Here is a 14,787-nt window from a genome sequence, read left to right on the forward strand (position 1 = left end):
TCCTTTATTATTGCTAACACTTAGGAGGAGGGGAAGCCAACACCACGACCACCCCACACACAAGTTCTACTAGCCAGATGTTCTGGAACCAGGAAGTTCAGACGCCAATTTCTTTTCTTCCAACCTACCTGAAAAGGTCACCCTGGCCTCCCCTCCCCTTCCCTCCCCACGCATACTGCTACACAGGTGCCTACCGAGGCTGGCGGAAGTGCTGACTAGGAGTGATCTGCTCGTGGCATCAACTGGGGAACATCCTGTGCAGCCAAGAGGGAGGTGCTGCCCTCCCTGTAAGATGTGGGATGGGAATTGACCAGGGCGAGGACGCAGACCCTAAGGGCTCAACACGTTCCGAAAGGGGGTCAAACCTCAATAGAAGTACAAGTGATCCACTCCCTGCCAAGCCCTGCCTCCCAACACACACACACACACACACACACACGCCAGCATTCACACACATCCTCCAGCAAATGCTTTCTGACACCATTCTTCACAGGGGTTTGGAAAAGAGGGGAGGTTTACTATGAAGTCTGGGCAAGGGAAGGAGATAGGCATGACTCGATTTTCAGAAGTAAAATGTCTCCGGGACTGCTATTACTATTGGCTGGATGATTACGGAAAATGATTATTAAATTAAGGAGGCATTGTAAAACTACTGTTCAGGAACTCTCTCTGAGTGTCTCCAAGGATACAATGCACACCTTCTTCTGTCAACATGTCCTGAGCCAGATGACCCTCTGAGTATGCCCAGGTTGGATGTTCTGGTGTTCTTGTGTGTATGTTTGTGTGCATTTTAAAATACTGATACTTTTGTTTCCAGGCCAGCCTTTGCTCCTGTGCTCCAGACAACCCACCCCCAATCCAAATGCCATTTGAATGTCCCACAGGCAACTCAAATTTAGTATACCCAACCAAATTCGTCATTCTTCCTTTCGCCCTGAAATCTGCAGTTTGTCCCCCAGATGATCCCTTTCTCAATAAATGGTACCACCACTCATCTACTTGGCCAAGCCGGAAACCCAGGCATTCCCTCATCTCACACCTCTACACACCTGGTCACCAAGCCAGGCCCATTCTATCCTTAACATTGTCACTTCATCAACCTAGCGCTGTCCCCACTGTCACTACTATAGGTCGTGACACTGGCTTCCTGAGATGCAGCAATAACCTCTTTTTAAAAACTATTTTTATTGTGGTAACATATATATGGCATAAAATTTCACATTTTAGCCACTTTCAAATACATCTTTCAGTGTTAGTAATTACATTCACAATATTGTGCTACCATCACCACCATCCATTACCAAAACTCTTTCATCGCTTCAAACAGAAATTACCCAATAAGCAAAATCTCCCCAATCCCCACCCCTACCCTGGCCCCTGGTAACCTGTATTCTAGTTTCTGACTCTATGAATTTGCTTATTCTACTTATTTCATATAAGTGAGATCATACACTGTCCTTTCATGTCTGGCTTATTTCATCCGTGTTGTAAATATCAGGACTTCATTCCTTTTTAAGGCTGAATAATATTCCATTGTGTGTATATACCACATTTTATTCATCCATTCATTGGTTGCTGGACATTTGGGACTTTTCTGCCTTTGGGCTGTTGTAGCAACAGCCTCTTCATGAGCTTTCTTGCCCCCATTTCCCCTAGCAACCCTACACCACCCCCAATCCATTCTCAACCAAGCTGATAAACTAATTCCAAAAGATGTGCCCAAGGCAGCAGGAAGAAGGTCTGCTTAACCTAACCCGTCTTTCTCCCCAACCTGTAGAAGCCTGAAATTCCTCTTATATTGGTCAATTCTGGGAACATGTGTTGACATATTAGCTAGCTCATTCTTGAGCAGAACCTAACTGGCATAAGGAAAGTGAAGTGAAAAGGAAGTCTGGACATCAATGAGGAAGTTGGGGGAAAGCCCAGAGTAGAGCAGTGCTCAAGTGGGCATGTACACAGGACCAGGGGGGTTCCCAGGATTTGGGGGAAGTGGCTTCCAGAAAAGGGGAGGGCCAGTCCCGCACAGACTGCTCAGAAGGCGGCATGGCCCTAGACGCCCTGAGGAAGGGAGAGGTCTCAGCCTGCCGGCTCCTGTAGTAACTGCACTTCCCTCCCAGGAGCTCACTGGGGGTGGAGCCATTGCGCATTTCCCAGAGTGAGAGTGTTAAGATCTCCCAGATAATGGAATCTGGAGGGGGGCAGGGAGGGAATTCCTTTCTGGAGGAAGGAAGAAACTATGGCGAGGAAATTTGGGGGCGGGCCTGGAGAAAGGGCTCCCATTCTCCCACACAATACCTCTGATCTGAATAGGCAACAGAACCCCACTTCTCTGGGAGTGCGTGGGTGGGTGGCTCCAGATCGTCCTGAGTCTGATGGAGGCTTTCCTGCTTATATGATAAGGCTTCACAAAACCCTCTAGGCGAGCCGGAGAGACAGCTAGAAAGAGCGCTACAAACTCTGCCAGATGCTCCACAGTCTCACAAGGCCAGGATGAAGGCTAAGCCCTCTCGTGGTTGCCTCTGACATCCCCGGGACTCTACCCCACCAATCCTCCAGGACATCGACACCACCAGCCTTCCTGGGCAGGGACCACAATGCCTTATTCATCTTTGTATCTCTACTGTGAAGCATCCCCCAAACATAATAGGCACTCCGAAAATGACTGCTGTGGCCTCTCTCTGCTCAGCCTGTGGGGTGCCCATCTTTTCTCCATCCTTGTGTTTCCTCCTTTCCAAGGCTAGTCCCTTCCCTTCCCCTGCACTCTTTTGTGAATACATCTTTTACCACCACCACCCCCTCCAGGCCCTGTTATAAAATTTATGTGACGATGAGAGAAAATCTGCAAAATACCAAAAGGTATAAATTAGAAAACAAAATGTGAGTCAACATTGCAGTGCAAATCTACTGGGTCTTTTTCTCTCTCAGTATATCTACTGTGTAGATCTCATTGTCCTCAGGATAAAGTCCAGATTCCCCACCATGATGGACATGTCTCTTCAAGATAGGGCCCCTGCTTTCACTTCTCACCACTCTCCTCCCACCCCCATGCCCCACTCCTTTGTAACCTACACCCTGGTCATATACTTTTCTAATTTTTTATTTGGAAATAATTTTAGATTTACAAAATGTTGCAAAAATAAAAATAGTACAAGGAATGCCCATATACCCTTTACCCAGATTCACCTATTGTTAACATTTTACCCCATTTGCTTTATCATTTGTGTGGTCTCTCTATATCTATCTATCCACTCATTTCATATATGTGTATGTGTGTGTGTGGCTTGATGAGATAGATAGATAGAGAGATAGATAGATAGATAGATAGAGGTACTCTTTTCTGAACCATTTAAGAATACGTTGTATACATCATGGCCCTTTACCCGTACACTTCAGTATGTGTTTCCTAAGAATAGGGATATTATCTTACATAACCATAGACAGTTATCAATTTCATAAACCTGACATTGTTCCAATACTTTCATCTAATCCCTGTCCATATTGCAATTTTGTCAGCTGACCCAATGATGTCCTTTAGAACATTTTCCCCCTCCAGGACAGGATCTATTCCAGGGTCAAGTATTGTATTTAATTGTTCTTTCTCTTTAGCCTTCTTGCATCTGGAAATTTTCCACAGCATTTTTTGTCTTTTATGATGGACAGTGTTGGAGAATGCAGTCCCCTTCCTCGTATCATTTTTTAACAGAACATTCCTCACATGTCAGGTGTTTCCTCACAATTAGGTTGGGGATGTGTATTCTCTGCTGGAATACTGCACAGGTAATGTGGTGGCTTATCTGGAGGCACTTGATGTACATCTATCTCCCATCAATATTGTTAATTTTGGTCACCAATTAAAGGTGGTGCCTGATGTCTCTACTGTATAACTACTCTCATTCCTTCCTTGCAATTAACAGTCTGTGGGGAGACACTTTAAGACCATCCATGCAAATATCCTGCTTCCCATTAAAATCTCCCTAAATTTAGCATCCATTGATGATTCTTGTCTGATCCAATCTTTACAATGACAGTTGCAAAATTATGATTTTCCAACTCCCACACTCCCTCCATCCACTTTACCAGTTGGCTCTTGCACTCTAGCTATTCCGAACCCCACATTCTGCACACCTGCTAGGTACTCTTGGCTAGCGCCTATTCATCTTTCAGCCTGGGCTGCCACGAATGCCAACACCCAACTCCAGGAGGTGCCATTCACATTGAAGCCATGCCAGGTGGCAGCCGTGGGTCTTGGCTCGGATGGAACTTTTTCTCTGAAGCTTTCCCAGAATCCTGAAGTGTCAGTTAGGCATTCCTCCTCTTTGCTCCCAAAACTCTGTCTGCTGATCCCTATTATAACTCTTGTAATGCTATATTGTCATTGTCTTTATATTTCTCTGCCTCCCTCATTGGAATACAAGCTTCAAAATGGTAGGACTTTCTTCTTCTCTGCCATATCCCTAGCACCTAACACACTGCCTGGTACAGAATATGTGTTTAGCAAATGTGAAATCGATGAATAAGTTGATGACTAGCTTTCTCTGGTAAAGGACAAACTCCTTAAGGGCAAGGACCATATTTAATTCATTTTTGTATCCTCCTCCCCTGCTCTCTACTCAACACAGGACCTTGTTCATAACAGGCACTCAACAGATGTTTGCTGAATGAGTCTCTGTGTGTATATTGGTTGTTAAGGATACCCTTTTATTTTCTTTTCCTCAGAACTGCACTCAATAGACCCGGGCAGACCTGGGAACCAGGGTGGCATTGCCCTTTGAACCCCCACTGATCTGGCACACCTTGGCCCAGCCCTAACAGAGCACAAGGCACAGGAATTGCAGTTGTATGTGACCGCAGGGTCATTGGGGTTTCTGTGAGGGATGCCAAAACCCAACTGAGGCTCCGAGGACGATCGAGGAATGTCTAGGATCCATCCTGAAGCTCTGAAGCCTTCCTAGATGACATTCTCTGTCTCCTCCCCCAGATCCTCCCCAGGAGCCCCTGGCAGAACGAAACAGCTGGACTAGGAGAGCCACCTTCGGAAGGCTTTCCAGGGCCCCATCACTTGGAAGCCTTGCTGTTTGTGTGGGGATAATGCAGAAAGGAGATGCTCAGAGAGAAGGCCTGGGAGTTGCAGGGCTGAAAATCCAGCCCTTTGAAAAACAGGGTATCGCTGTTCTCTGAGGCACAGCCTGCCGATCTGGCAGAATGACCTCTGGTGACCGCCGGGACAAAAACCTGTGTGCCAGATTGTTGTCCTGCTCTGCAGGCCCCGCAGGGCCAAGTCCTGTTGCCATAGCAGTGCATACATCTTTGGGGAGCTGTATACTTCACCCAGCTCAGCAGTGCAACTCTTCCCAGAAGGCACTGGCTGGGGAAGCTCTCGGGCGGACTCTTCTCAGCCCTCTAGAGGCAGAGTGGAGCCCCATGAGTAGCCTCAGGAGAGAGTCAGTGTAGAATGAATTTCAGCAGATACAATCCTGCCTTTCTACAGGACTTTTAGCCTTGCTACAGGCTATTCTTAGGTTTTCCTCTCTGTAAGAGATGCACCACACAACATAACATGCGGCTTTTCTCCAAGAGGATAAAAGGCACCAGGGGGCCCAAGAGCAGTAGGTGAAAACCTTGATACTCACAACCAGGGGACAGTGGGGAAGTGGATCTCACAAAGGAACTACTAACATTTAAAATGTTATTTTCATTTTAAAAATACTTATATAGCACTTGCTATATGCCAGGCACTGTTCTAAAAGCTTTACAGTCTATCAGCTTATTTAATTCTCATAACAATCCTTTAACGTCAATACATTTGTCACGCCCATTTGACAGACAAGGAAACTGAGGCGCAGAGAGGTTAAATAACTTGCTCAAGGTCACAGAGCTGATAAGTGGCAGAGTCAGGATTCTAGCCCAGACAGCGTCATCACAGACTCTGCTCTCTTCACCACTCTACCTTCTGCCTCCCTGGGTTTGCAAGGCTTGTGATGACAGAGCAGGACAAAGAGTCCTTACTTTCCCTTTCCTCTTCCTCCTTAGGCCCTTTTATATGGATCAGGGGCAGGGGTCACATCTGTCCCCTATTCCCTTCAGGGAGGGAGGGACTTGGGAAAGAGGGTGGGAGAGAGAGGAGACAATGAGGGCCCTGTCTGGAGCCTTCCGGAAAAGCCAGCTCTGGCAGGGGCTGAGACATACCTCAGAGGTTCAGAGACTCTTGCACTTTATTTCCTGAAACAGAATTCTGAGGGCACGGTGAAGAGTGAGTTTAGTCTCTCCAAAGATACGAGAGTGGCATTAGAATCTCTTTAACCCTAGCCTCAGGGCACAGCCGCCCAACAAAAAGGAGCCAGAGCAAAGTACTGGCTTTGCACTGAGCAGTGCAGGGAAGAAAATGAGTGTGTCAAGCTGCTGTTTAAATTTCTGTAGGGAAAGATAATGATTTGTTTAAATCAAGCAAGGCCCCGGTAGCTGTTTTGTACATCTCAGTCCTGAGAATATACAGCCAGAGCTGCAAGCCCAAACAGGCAAAATTTTGATATGCTTGAAGAAAAGTCAACTAGACAGTTCAGATGCCCATGGCTAGGATGAGGGCAACAAACTTTAGAGCAAACAAATATTCAATCAACCCATTTTGAAGGTCAGATATGTTTGGCACCTGCTTGGCACTGGGAATGCAAATATGAGTAAGAATGATACCATTTGTGCTGAAATAACATATGCTTGCATATGCATAGAATATCTCTGGAAGGGAACACCAGAATGTGGGAATAGAGATTACCTGTGGGTGGTTAGGGAACAGGAGTGGGAGGGAGACTACTTGTCACTGTAAACCCTCTATACCTTTTGAATTTGGTATCAGAGGCATATATTATCTATTTTTTAAAATGAGGTAATTAAAAATAAACAATAAATACACCCCAAACCCAAAGAGGACAAAGATATGGCCCCTGCCCTCAGAATGTTCAGTTTGGAGGGAGAGACATACGTGAATGTGTAAGTGGGGAAGCAAATGGCAGGATATGTGTGCGCGTGCACACACACACACACACACACAAGCATGTTTAAAGCACTAGGGTTGTTGACAACAATAGAGTGACTAGGACATAAAGACCGAATTTATCCACTTCTCTTCCTGGCTTGGGACGGAGTTCAGGTTTTTGCCATGACAGTTAGTTCCAAGAGGTCTTTTTGCCATGTCCCAGCTAGAGTAAAATGGGACGTCATCTAGTCTTTTCCCAAACACGTCCCACTAGCAAACTCATCTGCTGAGTATGCAGAGGCAGAGGAGACCTGCCCAGAGCAGAAGTGAATTTTGTCCCTTTGCCAAGCTCTGAGCTCCTCCTCCTCCTCCCCCTCCACGGACAAAGGTGGCTGCATAGGTGACAACCATTAGCTTTGCAAACACACACCCATCCGAGCCAGGCCTGCCTCCCGGGGGAAGAGGAGTATTTACCAACAGCATCTGCTTCCAGCTGGTCGACAGCCAACCCCACCTGCTCTCTCTAGTCTAAACCTGCTGAGGAACCAGCACAACCCCTAGGACTAAGGGTCAAGAAATCAGGCTCTGGCGGTTCTCAGGATATAAGTGGATAACTAATTTTCTAGTGTGGCTTGTTTTTCTGTTTTGTTTTTGTTGTTGTTGTTGTTTTGTTTTTCTGGATCACAGCATTTTTTTTCATCCTGTCCTGACTTTCCCTGACATGCCCCTCCCTGCAAGCTCCCTTTCTCCAAAGCCTAGGGGATCCTGCTGAGGAAATAATACTGCAATGACGATTTTTTTTTCTTCTTTGACATGATTTCATTCTTTATTTGGATGAGAGTCATAATGACTTTTTTCTTTTTTTTGCTTTACATTTTGCAAATCTTTTTTAAAATTCAATTTTGTTGAGCTATATTCACATACCATACAATCATCCAAAGTGTACAATCAGTTGTTCACAGTACCATCGTATAGGTGTGCATTCATCACTACCGTCAATTTTTGAACATTTTCATTACTCCCCCCAAATAAAAATAAGAGTAAAAATAAAAGTAAAAAAGAACACCCAAAACATCCCATCCCCCCATTCCCCCATTATTCATTTAATTTTTGTCCCCACTTTTCTACTCATCTGTCCATATACTGAATAAAGGGAGTGTGAGCCATGAGGTTTTCACAATCAACAGTCAAACTGTATAAGCTATATAGTTATACACCCATCTTCAAGAATCAAGGCTACTGGGTTGCAGTTCAACAGTTTCAGCATTTCCTTCTAACTACTCAAATACAGTAAAAACTAAAAAGGGATATCTATACAATGCACAAGAGTAACCTCCAGACTGACCTCTCAACTCCATTTGAAATCTCTCAGCCACTGAAACTTTATTTTGTTTCATTTCTCCTTCCCCTTTTTGTCAAGAAGCCTTTCTCAATCCCACAATGCTGGCTTCAGGCTCATGCAATGATTTTAATAGCCACCCTTTATGGAATGCTCCCATGTGCCAGGCACTGGGCTCAGTCCTGTACATGCATTATAGTCCATGTACTCATCCCAGCCACCCAGTGAGGAAAGGTTCTGGCTCTCTGTGTTCCACAGATGAAGGAACTGAGCCTCTGAGAGAGAAACAGCTAGTAAGTGGTGGTGACTGGATTAGAAACCAGACTTGTGGTCATGAGCCCTTAACCACTGGGCTATAAAGGCTCTTAACCACTCTGTCCTACTGCCTCCCATAGAGACTATTTTTATATTAGCCCAACCCAAACCTATTTAGGCAGGGAAACGTGCTGCCAAAATGCCACTGACGATATCCTAAAGCTAAATAGAAAAAGGCTTTTGTACCATCTCTTGTTTGGGGCTCTTTAGGCCCAGGCTTCCCTTCAAAAGGCCTGTGTAACCAAGTGTTATGTGGGAGCATAGCATTTGGGTGGAGAGGAAATGAGCCCTCTGCCAGCCCTGCGGGTACCCTCTCTCTCCCCCTGCCTGCAATGCCCTCCCCACTCTGTTCTCATAACTCCTGCCCCTTCACCTTCAATAATTCTGGGCAAAACCCACCTCCTAATTACCTGCCACTGCCTTCCGAGATTTTTCCATACTCCATTTGCACCATTAGTTCTCTATCATTACTGCTAACAATAACAAGAAGGATTAGAGCTACCGTTTCCTGAGTGCTATTTGCCAGGCACTCTCTCCTTTATGCGTTATCTCATAGAAGCGCTGAAACCATCCAGTGAGGTGGGTACTCTTTATTACCCTTCCCATTTCTGCAGATGAGGAAACTGAGGCTCGGGGAGGTTACACAACTTAGCCCAATGACATAGGCAGGGCTAAGAAGCAATGGAGCCCTCTGATCCCAGAGCCACTCTCAGAGCCAAAGTGGATTTGCCTTTTCTCTGCCATTACATTTGATCTGTTCTCTTTTGATCTTTGATTGCTCCTGAATTTCCACCTCCTGACAGCCAACAGAGGGCTCTTTTCAGAGTGGGCACTTGTTTGATCTCTGGCCACTGCTTGATTGATTTCAGTTTGCAGGAGCTCTGCCAGCACCCCCAGGCCCACTGGGCATCAACCTCTCTGCTCCTACCTGGCCCTGGAAGGGGAGATGCAAACAGGGAGCCAGCCAGGAGCTAGAAGCAGGAGGTGGTGCCCAGTTTGAGCAAGAAGCAGTGTCCCCAGGCTGGACTCAGGCAAGGGCTCTGCAGCTTCCCAGTGCTCACCCCATTGCTGCATCAAAACTCACACGCCTCTGGCATTACGGCTCCTCCTAATAAAGCAGGGAAAATGAATGACACCAATATCCTGTTCTTGCCCGTTTGGACAGTGGGAGCATCTCTGAGGGAAGATTGCCTTTTAATCTCACCGCATTTCCATTGAAATTGGACTCTGCCAGATATCATCTGCCCCCTCCCACCTTTGTGGACTGTGCTTTTCTGACATTTTGAGAGAAGAGAAGGAAAAGAAAATACATTGAGTCTCTAAAATTCCTGGAAAAATACCATTGTCTGTAAATCCTGCAAGGTCTGGGCAATGGCCACTGTGACTTTCATTGACCAGGAACACAACCCCTTGCAAGTCCTCTGGGTTCTTCTACTCTGTGACAGGAGGTAGCAGACAACACTCAATGCATTGCTCCTCGGCATCTTTCTGAGCTCATATTTATCTCCCTTTTCTAATTTCCAGTCATCTCCCAGCAGCGTCCTTTCAAAAATAACAAGGCCTCTTGATTCTCCATTTCCTTATATCCCTTTCTTTCCATCCCCACCGCCACTGCCCTAGCCGAGTCCTAAGTGCCCTTACAACCTCCACACCTGCTTCTTTCCCCACCCCTACTCCCGCCTCCACTTCATTCCACCCCTCATGCCACATCCAGGTTAAGCACCCAACACCCCACTCTGCATGTGAAGCTCCCCACATCCTACAGGGAAAAAATAATTCAAGGTCCCTAACCTCCATCTCAGTCAACAATCATGGAGACTGCTGCCCTGCTGCATACAAGGCACTCCTCCTTTTTACACATGATTGTTTTGTAAACCCACAACTTCTCTTAAAAAAAAAAAGATAGATAGAAAGAAAAGCACTCCTCAGAAAGCTACTTGAGCCAAAGGGGTAATTACAATGGCTACCCATCATCCTTGAGGGTTACAGCTGGCACTTGATAAACGTATGACATTTAATCCTCATGACAACTCTGCAAACTGGGCATTATTTTACAGAAGGCAAAATGAGTATCAGAGATGTGAAGCAACTTGCCTGAGGTCACCCAGGCAATAACTGGCCTGCCAGTACTCAAAATCAGGACCCCCTGACTCCACAGTCCATGCCTTTCCCACAAACTGCCACATTCGCCCACTCACTCACTTATCCAACAAATATTTATAAAGCTTTTTCTGTGTGCCAGTTCCTATTCTGGATGCTGAGGAAACAGAAATGAACAAGCCAGGAATGACTCTGGTTCCTCCAACTTGGGCTTACAAATCTAGTGGAGGAGACAGTGTTCTTGCTTCAAGCATCTGTGTCCTTCTAGTTTCTGTTTGTCTGCTTGTCCTAACTCTGGCGATTTGTGGGAAACTTTGATTTCAACATTGCCAAATTCATTCATTCATTCCGTTCTTCCTTCTCTCTTCCCTCCTTCCTTCCTTTCTTCTTTCCTTTTCCCCTCCCTCCCTTCCTTCCTCCTTCCTTCTTTCCTTCTTTCCATAAATATTTATTGAGAACCTACTATGTTCCAGGGGCTGTGCTAGGCACTGGGGATAGTAAGCAAAAGCAGTCCATGCCCTCTGGCACGTGCAGTCAGCCAACCATTCATACCTTGCACCTTCCTTCATCTGCACCTTTACCCATGCCATTCCCTCTGTATGGACTGTCCCTCTTATGTCTCTTTACTGAAATTCAATCCAATCATCATGACCCATCTCAAATCTTGTCTCTGTGGTGGAGCCTCCCCTTACCTTCCACCCACAGTGATTGCTCCCTTCCCTGAATTCATTCAACATGCACCAACTGGACAACTCAAGGATCTGGACAACTCACTTGGCACATGTTACTTGTTGTTGCATCCTGAAGTTCCACATCCATACATGGATCCTGTCACCTTTACATAACCATCACTGGCCTCATCACCCAGGTAACATTTTCATTCTCCTCAAGCAACATTTACTGAAGGCATATGACATATCCTGACAATGGAGAAAATGACAAACCTTTGGGGAGCCTCTTTCAGTTAACAAAGGACTTGCATAAACATTATATCATTTGATTGTGACAAAATATTACCACTGCTGTTTTATTTGTTCAACTTAGAAAAAAAGCCCTGTAATTTTAATTACTTAATTAGATGACTATATCCTTCTCATGAAAGTGTAAACATTATAGACATGGCTACAGTATTCTCTGACCACCCACACTTCACTCCAAACCCTTTCAGATACACAGAAAGGGAAACTGAGGCTCAGAGAACTGATATGGTGTGCCCAAGGTCACACAGCTAGTGCACAGCTGGAATCGGGAATTTCTGACTCTAAATATCTTGCTGTTTCTATTTTGCCCCACTGCCTCCCATATAATCAAGGACCCTGTTTATACTTCTCTTTGTCCCTAGTGCCCAGCACCAGGCTCTGCACCAAGGCTGGGGCTCTGCAAATATTTACAGATCAATGGGCTTCCCTGCAGACAGGTTCCCTCTTCACCAAGGCAGAGGCTTGGGGGTAGGGGGTGGGGCCTAAAATGATCCCACCTGCTTAGTGAAGGCTCCAAGTGGCCACTGAAGTTGTGCAGGCAGCCTCCTAGGCGTCCCTTTCTTACCTCTGATGGGCTCTGTGATAACCCGAGAGTCTCCTTTGGAAGCCGCCACAGCAAAGCCTAGTAGAGGCAAGTCGGGTGTTTGCGGTGCATACACTATTTGGCTACCAGTGTGCCGTGTGCGCTTGCAGGGAGAGGGGAAGATTTACAAGAGCCATACAACGTATGATACTGTTCTGGAGCCGAGCCTTGCCCAATACATCCGACACACTTAGCAAACCAGCCAGCATGTACCAAGTTCTATATGATGCAGAACTGATGATGCTTTGGGGCTTCAGGGGAGGAAGAATGTCGGGAGTGATCAGGGGAAGCTTCTTGGAGGAGGTGGGCTGGCTGAGATAGGTGGGAAACAGCCAGCAGCAGCGCCCAGCCCCTGGCGAGAAGGAGCGCGCCCTCTGCAGGCAACTGCGAGCAGGCGGCGAGGGACGGGCTTTGAACGCGGCACACACAGCGAGGAAGTGATCCGTCGGCTGCTGCTGCTGCGCTGCTGCGGCTTTCTCAGCCCGTACCTTTGTGGATCCAGCCTTGCACTTCTGGCGGCTTTTGCTCGCCAGTAGGCCCCCAACGGCTGCATTTCCCCTTGAGGGCCTGCTCAGCCCTCCTCTCTCTCAATTATCCTCAGCTCCACGCGTGGGGGTGGCCGGGGGGGGCGCATTTCCCTCTGCTGCTCCCCACATTCCCAGCAAAGACTATTTGAACCAACATGCTTGGGAGCGCCCCTTACAAAGTTTCCCATGGGGGACGGCCGGGTGGGGGGTGGGGTGGGGGGCGGAAAGGGCACCATAAAGAGAGGAGGCCGGCCTCTCAAAAAGTCCCGTGTTCATTTAACAAACACCAAAGCACATACAGTATTCTGTGCCAAGCTCTGTTCCAGGTGCGTCACAAATATCAACTCATTTAAATCTCACTACAGTGCCGGGCAAGTACTGCTCCTGCAGCCATTTTACAGCCGACGAAGCAAAGGCACTGAGAGCTTAGAAAAACCTTGCTCACAGTCTCCCAGTTGGAAAGGGACAGAGCTCTCCTCTTAATACGTACACCAAGCGCCCATCCTCATGGCGCTGACTTTGGGTCAGTCTCCAGCCTAAACCGTTCTCCTTTCTCTGGGTCTCCCGTGTCGTTTTCCGGGTACCACATTGTACTGGTTTAATGCTGTTATACCCCAGAAAAGACCATGTTTTTCTCAGTCCATCCCTGTGGGTCAGATCTATTGTGGGTGGGACCTTTTGATTAGGTTGTTTCAATTGAGATGTGACCCACCCCATTCAAGGTGGGTCTTAATTCTCTACTGGATTCCTTTATGAGTATAAAAGACACGAAAAGCCCAGAGAGCTTAGAGAGAAATACCCAGAGAGAGCTGAGAGAGAAAAGCCTCAGAGGAGCTAAGAGAGGACCACAGAAGCTCTGAGAGAAAGCCACTGAAACCAGAAGCCGAAAGCAATGAAACCTGGGAGAGAAGGACCAGCAGACGCCGGCCATGCGCCTTCACCTATGGCAGAGGTGTCCCGGATGCCAGCAGCCTTTCTTCGGAGTCCAGGTATCATCCTGTTGATGTCTGAATTGGGACATTTTCATGGCCTTAGAACTGTAAATTTGTAAACTAATAAATCCCCGTTGTAAAAGCCAACCCATTTCTGGTATATTGCATTCCAGCAGCTTTAGCAAACCAAAACACACACCATCCTGCCCTGCTTCTTGGCCCTTGCTAAGTGGGGAGCCTCTGCTTTCAGGTTTTTCCGCTGCGGGTGCTTAAGTGGCTTGCCAGATGCCTCAGTTTCCTCATTTGGAAAATGGTAATCACAGCACCTGTCTCATAAGGCTGTTGTGAGGATTAAATGAGAGAACCCATGGACACTTAGCAGGGGGCCTGAGCCACAGTAAAAGGTCAAGAAATGGCAGGGGTAGATATTACCAAGCAAACCCCTGATGGACCCCTAGGGCCCTCCCACCCACTTGTGAGAGGGAATGAACCCCACTTGCTTTCAGAGCAGGTCAGACAGGGTCACATTCACTCTAGGGTTCTTACCGGCTCTCAGTGTCTGGGATTGTCTCTTGAGCCAGGAACATTCAGCCCAGACCCGGGAGCACGTCCAGTCTAATCAGCCCTAATCAGTCACGTGGGTGTGCAGTTGGTACAACTCTGATTGCGGCATCCTCAGGTGCCCCAGTAGCAGGCCTGTTCCTCTTCCTTTGAAGTGGTCTGAGTCATTTTGTATGACCAGCCACTATTCGTTATTGTTACCATCACAACCAGATACCCATCGAGTGCTGACTATGTGGAAGACTTTGTGTTAGGGGCTTAAGATAAAATGGTCAACATATGTTCGCAGGATGGCAAGAGCGCCTGATGTGGAGTCAGACCTGTTTTTCACATCAGATTTGGGGAGGGTGGGGTGTCCCAAGGCCCTGGCTCTCTAGTTCTCTAGCATGGACAGTATAGCAACAGTTCAGGGACCAGGTAATTTCCAAACCCCTGTTGTATCCAGATCCTTCCTTTAAGTCCAGGGGCTGGGAAAACCAG

This window comes from Choloepus didactylus, chromosome Y, assembly GCF_015220235.1.
Source record: "Choloepus didactylus isolate mChoDid1 chromosome Y, mChoDid1.pri, whole genome shotgun sequence".
Lineage (NCBI taxonomy): Eukaryota > Metazoa > Chordata > Mammalia > Pilosa > Megalonychidae > Choloepus > Choloepus didactylus.